Source organism: Leucoraja erinacea, unplaced genomic scaffold (genome assembly GCF_028641065.1).
Source record: "Leucoraja erinacea ecotype New England unplaced genomic scaffold, Leri_hhj_1 Leri_719S, whole genome shotgun sequence".
Lineage (NCBI taxonomy): Eukaryota > Metazoa > Chordata > Chondrichthyes > Rajiformes > Rajidae > Leucoraja > Leucoraja erinaceus.
Window position 1 is genome coordinate 20,343 of NW_026576640.1, and position 11,306 is coordinate 31,648.

Consider the following 11,306-nt stretch of genomic DNA (forward strand, 5'->3'; position numbering starts at 1 on the left):
GCCTGGGTAGCTCAATTGGTAGAGCATCAGACTTTCAATCTGAGGGTCCAGGGTTCAAGTCCCTGTTCGGACGCTGCCTTTATATTGCAATTTGACTCCCCAATCATCACATATATCCATTCATTCACACAAAAACATTAAATATAGATGTTGGAATAGCATGTTGTCCCATTTACAGGAAGGATTTTGAGGCTTTGGAGAGAGCACAGAAGCTGTTTACCCGAATGCTGCCTAGATTAGAGGGTATTTATTATAAAAAGAGATTCGACCAATTGAATAATTTATTCTGGAATATCAGAGGTTGAGGGGAGACTTGACAGAAGTATATAAAATTATGACAGGCATAGATAGGGTAGAGAGTCAGAACCTTTTTCCCAGGATGTAGTGTAAGGGTAAAAGTGAAGGGTTATAGTTATTAGCTAAGTTAGCAGCCCTACATTCCATAGCCAATGAAAACAAGTTTCCGGACGCGTTATCGTGATCATTGCCTTGGAACGCAGTTTACAAAGCCATTCTATGGGAAAGCTTAACGTGGGCAAGCACAACACAACAGCAATAGTTGCGGACCCCTGCCCCCCCCCCCCCCCCCCCCGCCGGTAGTTGCGCAGAAACATTGCAGACAAGGGGAGCTTATGATTGGCTCGTGGAGGGGACAGTGCTCTGATATGAAATGCCATAAAGGATGGTGTTGGGCGCCCTTTTAGTGAGAGAACATCAGCCTTGGACCAGCCCGGCAATGGTGCCAGGTGATCAAGAACGAAACAGCCTGTGGCGTGCTCTGATGCACCTGTGCATGCGTATGGGTGTATGTGAGTGTGTGTAGAAACGTCCTATGGCGTGCTCTGCTGTGTACTCAGGGTTTGCCAGTGTGTTCGGGGATATTCGGGGATATGTAAGTGTATGTGCCTTATTTAGCAGTGTAATAAATTATTGAGTGAATCAAAACTGTTATCTGACTGGTGATCTTGAACACAACATTTGGCGTAGTCGGCAGGAGCATTGTAAGAAAGGTGGATGAACTTAGAGCCTGGATTGACACCTGGAAGTATGATGTTGTGGCGATCAGTGAAACGTGGTTGCAGGAGGGCTGTGATTGGAAACTAAATATTCCAGGATTTTGTTGCTTCAGGTGTGATAGAATTGGAGGGGCAAGAGGTGGAGGTGTTGCATTGCTTATCAGGGAAGATATTACAGCAGTGCTTTGGCAGGATAGATTAGAGGGCTCGTCTAGGGAGGCTATTTGGGTGGAACTGAGAAATGGGAAAGGGGTAGCAACACTTATAGGGGTGTATTACAGACCGCCAATTGGGGAGCAAGAATTGGAAGAGCAAATATGCAAGGAGATTGCAGATATTAGTAGTAAGCACAAGGTAGTGATTGTGGGAGATTTCAATTTTCCACACATAGACTGGGAAACACATTCTGAAAATGGGCTGGATGGGTTGGAGTTTGTAAAATGTGTGCAGGATAATTTTTTGCAGCAATACATAGAAGTACCTACTAGAGAAGGGGCGGTGCTGGACCTCCGTTAGGAAATGAGACGGGTCAGGTGGCAGAGGTATGCATTGGGGAACAGTTCGGGACCAGTGATCACAATATCATTAGTTTCAATACAATTATGGAAAGGGTCAGAACTGGACCTATGGTTGATATTTTTGATTGGAGAAAGGCTAGAGATGCGAAAGGATTTAAAATAAGTAAATTGGGCCAGTTTGTTTTATGGGAAAGATGTGGAAGAGAAATGGAAGACATTTCAAGGTGACATTTTAAGAGTACAGAATCTTTATGTCTCTGTTCGGTTGAAAGGAAATAGTAAAAATTGGAACGAGTTTTCAAGGGAAATTGGACACTTGGTTCGGAAAAAGCGAGAGATCTACAATAATTATTGGCAGAGTAAATGAAGGACATCTTCAGCTCTCGCTGCTTTGGCAGGACAGCCAACATCCTGAAGGACCATTCCCACCCTGGATACAACCTGTTCCACCTGCTCCCCTCTGGCAGACGGTACAGTTCTTTCAAAACTCGCACAAACAGACTCAGAGACAGCTTCTACCCCATAGCCATACGTGAACTTAACAATGCAAAATAAGTAATAACACTCACATTCAACTGAATGGCTCTACCTCAGCTGCTATTGTTATTTATCTGTAATTTTTTAATTTTTTATATGTATGTATTTTTACCTTATCTTATATATTTAAAATTGCTCTTGTGAATCGCACCCTGGGATTGACTTTTAAATTCCGTTGCACCATGTGCAATGACAATAAAGAGATTCATAATCATAATCATAATCATTCATAATAATGAGGTGCTTGAGGAGTATAAAGAATGTAAAAAGAATCTTAAGAAATAAATTAGAAAAGCTAAAAGAAGATATGAGGTTGCTTTGGCAAGTAAGGTGAAAGTAAATTCAAAGGGTTTCTACAGCTATATTAATAGCAAAAGGATAACGAGGGATAAAATTGGTCCATTAGAGGGTCAGAGTGGACAGCTATCTGCAGAGCCAAAAGAGATGGGGGAGATATTGAACAATTTCTTTTCTTCGGTATTCAACAAGGAGAAGGATATTGAATTATGTGAGGTAAGGGAAACAAGTAGAGTAGCTATGGAAACTATGAGATTCAAAGAAGAGGAAGTACTGACACTTTTGAGAAATAAAAGTGGATAAGTCTCCAGGTCCGGACAGGATATTCCCTAGGACATTGAGGGAAGTCAGTGTAGAAATAGCAGGGGCTATGAAAGAAATATTTCAAATGTCATTAGAAACGGGAATAGTGCCGGAGGATTGGCGTACTGCGCATGTTGTTCCATTGTTTAAAAAGGGTTCTAAGAGTAAACCTAGCAATTATAGACCTGTTAGTTTGACTTCAGTCATGGGCAAATTAATGGAAAGGATACTTAGAGATAATATATATAAGCATCTGGATAAACAGGGTCTGATTAGGAACAGTCAACATGGATTTGTGCCTGGAAGGTCGTGTTTGACTAATCTTCTTGAATTTTTTGAAGAGGTTACTCGGTAAATTGATGAGCGTAACGCAGTGGATGTTGTATATATGGACTTCAGTAAGGCCTTTGACAAGGTTCCTCACGGAAGGTTGGTTAAGAAGGTTCAATTGTTGGGTATTAATGGTGGAGTAGCAAGATGGATTCAACAGTGGCTGAATGGGAGATGCCAGAGAGTAATGGTGGATGGTTGTTTGTCAGGTTGGAGGCCAGTGACTAGTGGGGTGCCACAGGGATCTGTGTTGGGTCCACTGTTGTTTGTCATGTACATCAATGACCTGGATGATGGTGTGGTAAATTGAATTAGTAAGTATGCAGATAATATTAAGATAGGTGGGGTTGTGGATAATGAAATAGGTTTTCAAAGTCTACAGAGAGATTTATGCCAGTTGGAAGAGTGGGCTGAAAGATGGCAGATGGAGTTTAATGCTGATAAGTGTGAGGTGCTACATCATGGCAGGACAAATCAAAATAGGACATACATGGTAAATGGTAGGGAATTAAAGAATGCAGGTGAACAGAGGGATCTGGGAATAACTGTGCACAGTTCCCTGAAAGTGGAATCTCATGCAGATAGGGTGGTAAAGAAAGCTTTTGGTGTGCTGGCCTTTATAAATCAGAGCATTGAGTATAGATGTTGGGATGTAATGTTAAAGTTGTATAAGGCATTGGTGAGGCCAATTCTGGAGTACGGTGTACAATTTTGGTTGCCTAATTATAGGAAGGACGTCAACAAAATAGAGAGAGTACAGAGGAGACTTACTAGAATGTTGCCTGGGTTTCAGCAACTAAGTTACAGAGAAAGGTTGAACAAGTTAGGGCTTTATTCTTTGGAGCGCAGAAGGTTAAGGGGGGACTTGATAGAGGTCTTTAAAATGATGAGAGGGATAAACAGAGTTGACGTGGATAAGCTTTTCCCACTGAGAGTAGGGAAGATTCAAACAAGGGGACATGACTTGAGAATTAAGGGACAGAAGTTTAGGGGTAACATGAGGGGGAACTTCTTTACTCAGAGAGTGGTGGCTGTGTGGAATGAGCTTCCAGTGAAGGTGGTGGAGGCAGGTTCATTTTTATCATTTAAAAATAAATTGGATAGTTATATGGACGGGAAAGGAATGGAGGGTTATGGTCTGAGCGCAGGTATATGGGACTAGGGGAGAATATGTGTTCGGCACGGACTAGAAGGGTCGAGATGGCCTGTTTCCGTGCTGTAATTGTTATATGGTTATATGGTTATATGATTCAGATAACACACATTAAGTTGTAATGGCAATTTCAAGCTTTTCCAATGTCCAACTTTCCATTGACATTACTCCACGGGTTGGTGGGAGTGATCGTACGCAGACAAACAAAAACGGATCTTCCAGTCGTTATTTCCAGCTTAATTAGTTCTTTATTGAAGTAGATGTACAAACAAAAAAAATGAGCGTACCAGATCCTCATTATTCTTATGCAAATTGTAGCTTTCTGTTCTTACTATACTGGTAAGCACTGTTTTCTCTCCAAATCCTGTGGCTGGTCTGATCTGGTCAGTCCCTCTTCCTCGATCATATATGTCACGCCCTTCTACATATCAAAAGCCCACCCTCAAACGTTCAAAATAACACTGCTAGAAATATCTAGACAAAACAATATAAGATGATAACAGAAACCAGCTTAAGCATGAATGGCTCCTACATACCGACCCTTAATTGTTCTACGTAAATAACAAAACAACTATCAATAGAAATTAAAAGGTGCTATAAAAGCTTAACACATTATCAAACATAAAAGATATGCACTATGTGTTAGCATTCAAACTTCTTTAGTGATTCTTCAATCTTCTTGTTTGGCTTCGTGTTTGGCTTCTTGGATTAGACATATCTTAGTTATAGGCCCTACCAAGATATTGTGCTTAGTCTGAAGTCGTACTGTACGCACAAGACCTTGGGCATCATGTATGATCTCCAATAGTCTGCCCATATTAGCCAGGAGCCTCGTGGTGCAGTTGAATAAACCACCAAAACGATATCACCTGGAATAAAGCTTCTTCTTACCCTCGACCATCATTGTCGTTCTTGGATTAGAGGCAAGTATTCTTCTGTCCACCGTTTCCAAAAAAAGGTCTGCCATATATTGTACCTGTCTCCATCTGCGTTTAATGTACAAGTCTTTCTTCACAAAAAGTCCAGGTGGTAATATTGGCTTGCTCTTCAACAGAAGAAGATGGTTTGGTGTGAGTGCTTCCAGGTCCCCTAGATCATCAGAATTCTTGGAAATGGGTCGATCATTTAAAATTGCTTCAACTTCACAAAATAAAGTTTGCAATCCTTCATCGTCCAGCACTTGTTTGTTTAAGAACAGAGCACAGCATATTTCGAACCATGCAAATCAATCTTTCCCAAACACCGCCGTGATGGGATCCTGCTGGGGATTAAAGTTCCACCTTATTACTCAATAAAGCATAGCAATCTGGATCTTGTTCTGGTTCAAGCCATTGAGTGTTTCTCTCAAATCTCTTTCTGCCCCGATAAAATTTGTGCCAATGTCTGATCATAAAGATGAAACTTGACCTCGTCGACAGATGAATCTTCATAAGGCATGAGTGCAGGAGTCTGTGTCAAGTGTAGATGCAACTTCAAGATGTACTGCCTTGCTCGCCATGTAAGTGTAGATTACACCATAACTTTTAACTAGACCGTCCTCTCTTAACCTCTATAGGACCGAAGTAGTCTACTCCTGCATCTGCAAATGAGGCTTATCAGGTAGAATCCTCTCCAGAGGCAAGTCTGCCATTTTCTGTTCTCCAACTGTTCCCCACGGTCGTCTACACACAACACACTCATTTATGACCTCTTTAGCAGCGGATTTAGATTTGATAATCCAGTAGCTTTTATGAAGACAAGACAGCATATGATTTCTTCCTCCATGTCCGAGCTATTCATGGATATGTCATAACAGTAGTGTTGGTATGTGAAGGTCCTTCAAGAGAATAATAGGATGTTTGGCCTCTTCAGGCATTGCTGGTCTATTCAGGTGACCACCTACTCTTAGAAGTCCATTCTCCAGCGCTGGATCTAGCTTGTACAAATGACTGCTTCTTTTGACTCCATGTTTACCAGCTTCTAATGTTGATAGTTCTTCTTTGAATCTTTGTCTTTGACAGAAAGAGGTAACCTCGTTTTCTGCTTTGAGAAGATCTTCAGGACATATACACTGCCCGCGGAGTGATGCTTTAAATACTTGCATCTCTCTATCAACCTTTTCCTTTAGTTTGCCAGGATCTTTTTCAAAGATACCTCTTGCAATCTCCTTTCTTTTTTGAGTAAACAGCAAGAACACTGTCCTTACTTTAAGAAGCCAAGCGACCACAGCCTTCAGCTTCCTCCATGATGAGAAATAGGTAATTAAATCATTTCTTGAGTCCAATGGATCCTTGAAAGTGATGCGCACTGTGATGTCTTGCTTGATTCCCGGATCATTAGCAGAGATTGTAGATTCCAGGTTCTTTGGCCACTCTCTGTGGCTTACAGAGAAACTCTGGTCCCTTGATCCATGTCTTACTGCTTAAGAAGCGTCTACTGTTAGTTCTTTAGAGGCTTCATCTGTAGGGTTTTTCTTTGTTCCAATATATCTCCACTGTAATACATCAGTAACATCCCTTACAAAGGTGATCCTGTTTGCTACAAATGTTTGAAAGCATTTGGTTTTATTTTTATGTACTTAAGCACCGTTCTGCTATCAGTCCAAAAGATGGATTGCTCCTGTCGAAGCTGTAATTCCTTTAGCAGCATTATGTCAACTCTGACAGCTGTAAGCTCCATTCTGGGAATCATCATTTGTTTCAATGGTGCCACTCTGGCTTTTCCCATTATGAATGCAACATGCACGTCTTTGTTATCATCTTCCAGTCTTAGATATGAAACATTACCGTAGCCACTTTCGCTTGCGTCTGAAAAGTGGTGCAGCTGTGCAAATCTAATTTGACCAATGTTTGCGCACTTCATGGACAGGTCTACTTTAAATTCCAACATCTTGTTGAGATCTGGTAAACATCCTGTCCATCGCTGAGAGAAGGTTTGCATTATGCTCTCATCCCGTCCAAGTTTTTTTCTTGCAGAGCTCCTGCGTAATCAGCTTGGCTGGCAGTCAATGATGCTGGAAATCCCAAAGGGTCGTATATAGAGTCAACCATGGACAAGATGCCCCGTCTTGTGTATGGTCCTTCCTGTACCACAATCCTCAACTTGAACACATCTGCTTCAATGCACCAGTGCAATCCCAGTGCTGTTTCCATAGGCAGATTGTCTTTGTCCAAGTCCAACTCCCTGGTCTCCTAGGCTCTGTTTTCTTGTGGAATAGATGCCAATACAGCACAGCTGTTGCTGATCCACTTTGACAGCATGAATCCTGCCATTTGAACTGTTTCCTGTTCTGAAGGCATGGTCTTTCAACAATCATCTACATAGAAATTGTTCTTTATAGCGTTTGTCACCTCTGCTCGGAAATTAGCTTTGTTGGCTTCACCATGGAATGTTGGCCTTCATAACAAGAGGATATCAGTATCGGAATAAAGAGGTTCTTCTGCCATTGTATAGGCCTCTGGTGAGACCACATCTGGAGTATTGTGTCGAGTTTTGGTCTCCTAATTTGAGGAAGGGCATCCTTGTGATTGAGGCAGTGCAGCGTAGGTTCATGAGATTGATCCCTGGGATGGCGGGACAGTCATATGAGGAAAGATTGAAAAGACTAGGCTTGTATTCACTGGAGTTTAGAAGGATGAGGGGGGCCTTATAGTAACATATAAAATTATAAAAGGACTGGACAAGCTAGATGTAGGAAAAATGTTCCCAATGTTGGGCGAGTCCAGAACTAGGGGCCACAGTCTTAGAATAAAGGGGAGGCCATTTAAGACTGAGGTGAGCAAAACGTTTTCACCCAGAGAGTTGTGAATTTATGGAATTCCCTGAGGGCAGTGGAGGCCAAATCACTGGATGGATTTAAGAGAGAGTTAGATAGAGTTCTATGAGCTAGTGGATTCAAGGGATATGGGGAGAAGGCAGGCACGGATTATTGAAAGGGGATGATACGCCATGATCACAATGAATGGTGGTGCTGGCTCGAAGGGCCAAATGGCCTCCTCCTGCACCTATTTTCTATCTTTTCTATGTTTCTATGACACTGCTCCACAAAGACGTACCTTCTTCCGGTATTCAAAAAGAACTTGCTGTACATCACCCTCAGGCCACTACAGGAACCGCAGGTAGTCAATATGCTTTTCTGATACGTTGACCTGATGAAACATTGCTTTGATATCAGCCATCAAAGCAACTGGTTCTTGTCTGAATCTGATGAGAACTCCAATGAGTGAGTTGGTAATGTCTGGACCCTGCAGCAGTTGGCAGTTGTGATGCTCGTTTGAAGACTGCCCCACAGTCAATGACCACCTTTACTAAAGTGATGTACCCCATGGTGTGGGATGTACCAGAGCTCTCCATCACTTTGATTCACCTGGTCCATTGGTACCATTTCAGCATAATCATTATCAATCATTTCTGAGAGGAAAAATGTATATTCATCATGAATGTTTTATTCTTGCCAAACCTGTGCTTCAAGCTCTGGATGCGCTGCACAGCAATGCAACGGTTATGCCGGAAACTGATACATTCTTGTTTGAAAGGTAAGTCTAGACAATAGTTTCCATCTATCATCTTCACTGAGTGATTCATAATATCCAAGAACTTTACCTCTTCTCTGGACATTTCTTCTGCATTCTTGCTGGTTCTTTCTCTGAAGTCATGATTTTATTGCTTGACCAGTGTCTCCTCTAAGTTTACGGTAGATATTCGATTGACATCAGCAGCAGGGCAACCATTTTCATCCCTGCTTTCGTTGTCCCTTATCAGCGGACAATAGATGACCCATCCGAGTGGGGCTCCTGGCGAATGGCCCATTCCCTTGGCTGTTGACCAACTCCCAAGGTTCCAATACCTTTGAAGCATTTGTTCCGATGAGTAGGTTGATGCCAGAGTGTATTTTAGGAATCTTGATATCCTACATGTAAGGCCATTGCTTCGGCTCTTCCTGGCTGGGAATGTTTAGATGAGAAACAGACATAGTCTTATTTGTGAACACATCAGACAGTTGTATAAAATTGTCTTTGTCCAGATTAGATATTTCGAAACCTGAGATATGATGACTGATCACAGGCTTCTCTTCATTTATGGTATGCAGAGAATCTTAGTCTTTTGTCCTGTAATGTTCAGCCTTCTCAGCAAGCTTTCTGTGCTAAAGTTTGTTGAACTTCAATGATCCAAAAATGCGTATGTTTGCAGCACGTGTCCCCCTTACGGCTCTTTACCTGTACTGGTAAGCAGGGGCGGAAATCTCAGTGGCGGGGGCAGGGGACACACGTCCCCCCCTGTTTTGAGAAGTGGGGGACGATCCCCCCCATTTTTTGTAATCCGGATTTTAAAACCCTGTGAAATTTCCGCTTTCCGCGAGACAGTGTGGGTGGGACTGATGATCGAGGGCGCCGATTGGACAAGAGACATTGGTCAGCAGGCAATGGGGGTGGGACCATGATGATTTAGCGCAATGATTGGAGGAGGGAGGTGTCGATCAGAGACGGAAGTAGGGGGGTGGGACTGAGGCTAGAGCGTGGTGATTGGAGGAGGGAGACACCTGTGGGGCAAAGATCAGAGCGGAGCTTGAATTGTATGCCCAGGTCAAGAGAAAAACACTCTCGGCAGCCCTGGCCACAGACCTGCGCCTCATCCGCCGCCAGGATCGATCCCGGGTCGCTGCGGCACCACCACTGGACCATCCCCGTCCCCACCCGAGTGCCCCTTCCCCCACGCCCGGGGGTGGCTAGAGACGTCGGTGTCAGACGGGAGCGGTGCCCTCAAACCCACAGCCAACGCAGAGAAGCAGCGGGAAACCCAGCTCAACTCTGCCTGTCAACTCTGCCTGCCAACGACGGCCCAGGTTTACAACCAGTGCGGAGAAGCAGTGCTAGCTCCATGGCTCCTGACTGGTGTCCCGTCAATCCAGGCAGGGCTGTAGGTTAACCCGGCGAGACAGGCAGAGTTGAGTTGCATTTAGGGCTGCTTCTCCGCGCTGGCTGTGGGCCTTCTACAATTTTTTCGGTGACTGCCGGCATTAGTCACTAATTACCGTCCATAGGGCCCATGGCTGAAACCTCCGAAGCCGTGTGTGTTTGAGTGTGTGTGTGTGGGTGTGTGTGAGTGTGTGCATGCACCTGTGGGACGGCAAGAAATTGTGTTCCCCCCCCCCCCCCCCCCCCCCCCCCCCCCCCCCCCCCCCCCCCCCCCATGCTTTGATAGTGATTTCTGTGCCTGCTGATAAGATGGAGAAGATGCAGACTTCATCACTGACTCATTACACGCACACATCTGGGATGAGGAACCAGCATCACTCACAGTTAGCTTCTCATTCTGCTCTGCATGCTCCGGCTTCTTTTCTGTGTTCTTCTGTTCAGTGTGAAATATTTCAGGATGATCTGGTTTGCACACATCACCAGCCATACAACTCTTGCAGTCTTTGGCCATGTGCCCTTTCTTCAACCATACAAAGCAGACTCCCTTCTCCTTTAAGAAGACAAAATGTTCTTGGGCTCAAGTATATTGATCCATGCATTGACTGCTGCCAACTCCGTCTGTAATTCATGCCATTCCATCTCTCTTTTCAACTTTTTTCCTTGTGCCTCAAGCTTGGCCTTGGTTGCTGCCAACTCAGTCTCTCTTCTTTTGAAATGTTCCTTTCAATTCCACTGGGTGGTGCCTCGTGCGTTGGCCTCGCCAGCAGCTCGTGTGTTTTTCGACTTTTTTTTGTTATTTTTAGTGTGTCGAAATGTATGTTTTAATGTTTCTCGGTATGTCTTATGTCGGGGTGGGGGGAATAGGGGGAAACCGTTTTCAGTCACTTACCTCGACGGAGATGCAACATTTTTCCATGTCGCATCTTCGCCCCCCCCCCCTCGCGGGCCAACAACTGGCAGGCATGGCGAGAACTTACCATCGCGGAGCCTGGGATACTTTGCCGAGGATCACCAGTCTTGAAGCTCCGACCGTGGGTGCCTGCTGACTATCATCGTGGAGCAGTTGCGGAGTTTTTAGCCGCGGGCGTGGCTCAGACTCAGTCTGCGGCCTGTCGACTTTAACATCGTGAAGCCGCGGTCTCCGGCAGAAAGGCATGTCATGCGTGGTTTGAAGAGCAAAAACTTGTAGTTTACAATGCCAAAATTGAAAAGTTGAGGAAAAACTGGTGTACAGAGTTGCTTATTGGTTACAATCTGA

At 44.0% G+C, this 11,306-nt stretch overlaps 1 non-coding gene across 1 annotated transcript; it reads left to right on the forward strand.

Annotated features, from left to right (window-relative positions):
- trnae-uuc (transfer RNA glutamic acid (anticodon UUC)) lies at nucleotides 1-73 on the forward strand. The gene has a single exon. It is a non-coding gene; the product is annotated as a tRNA-Glu (tRNA).
- The last annotated feature ends 11,233 nt before the right edge of the window (nucleotides 74-11,306 follow it).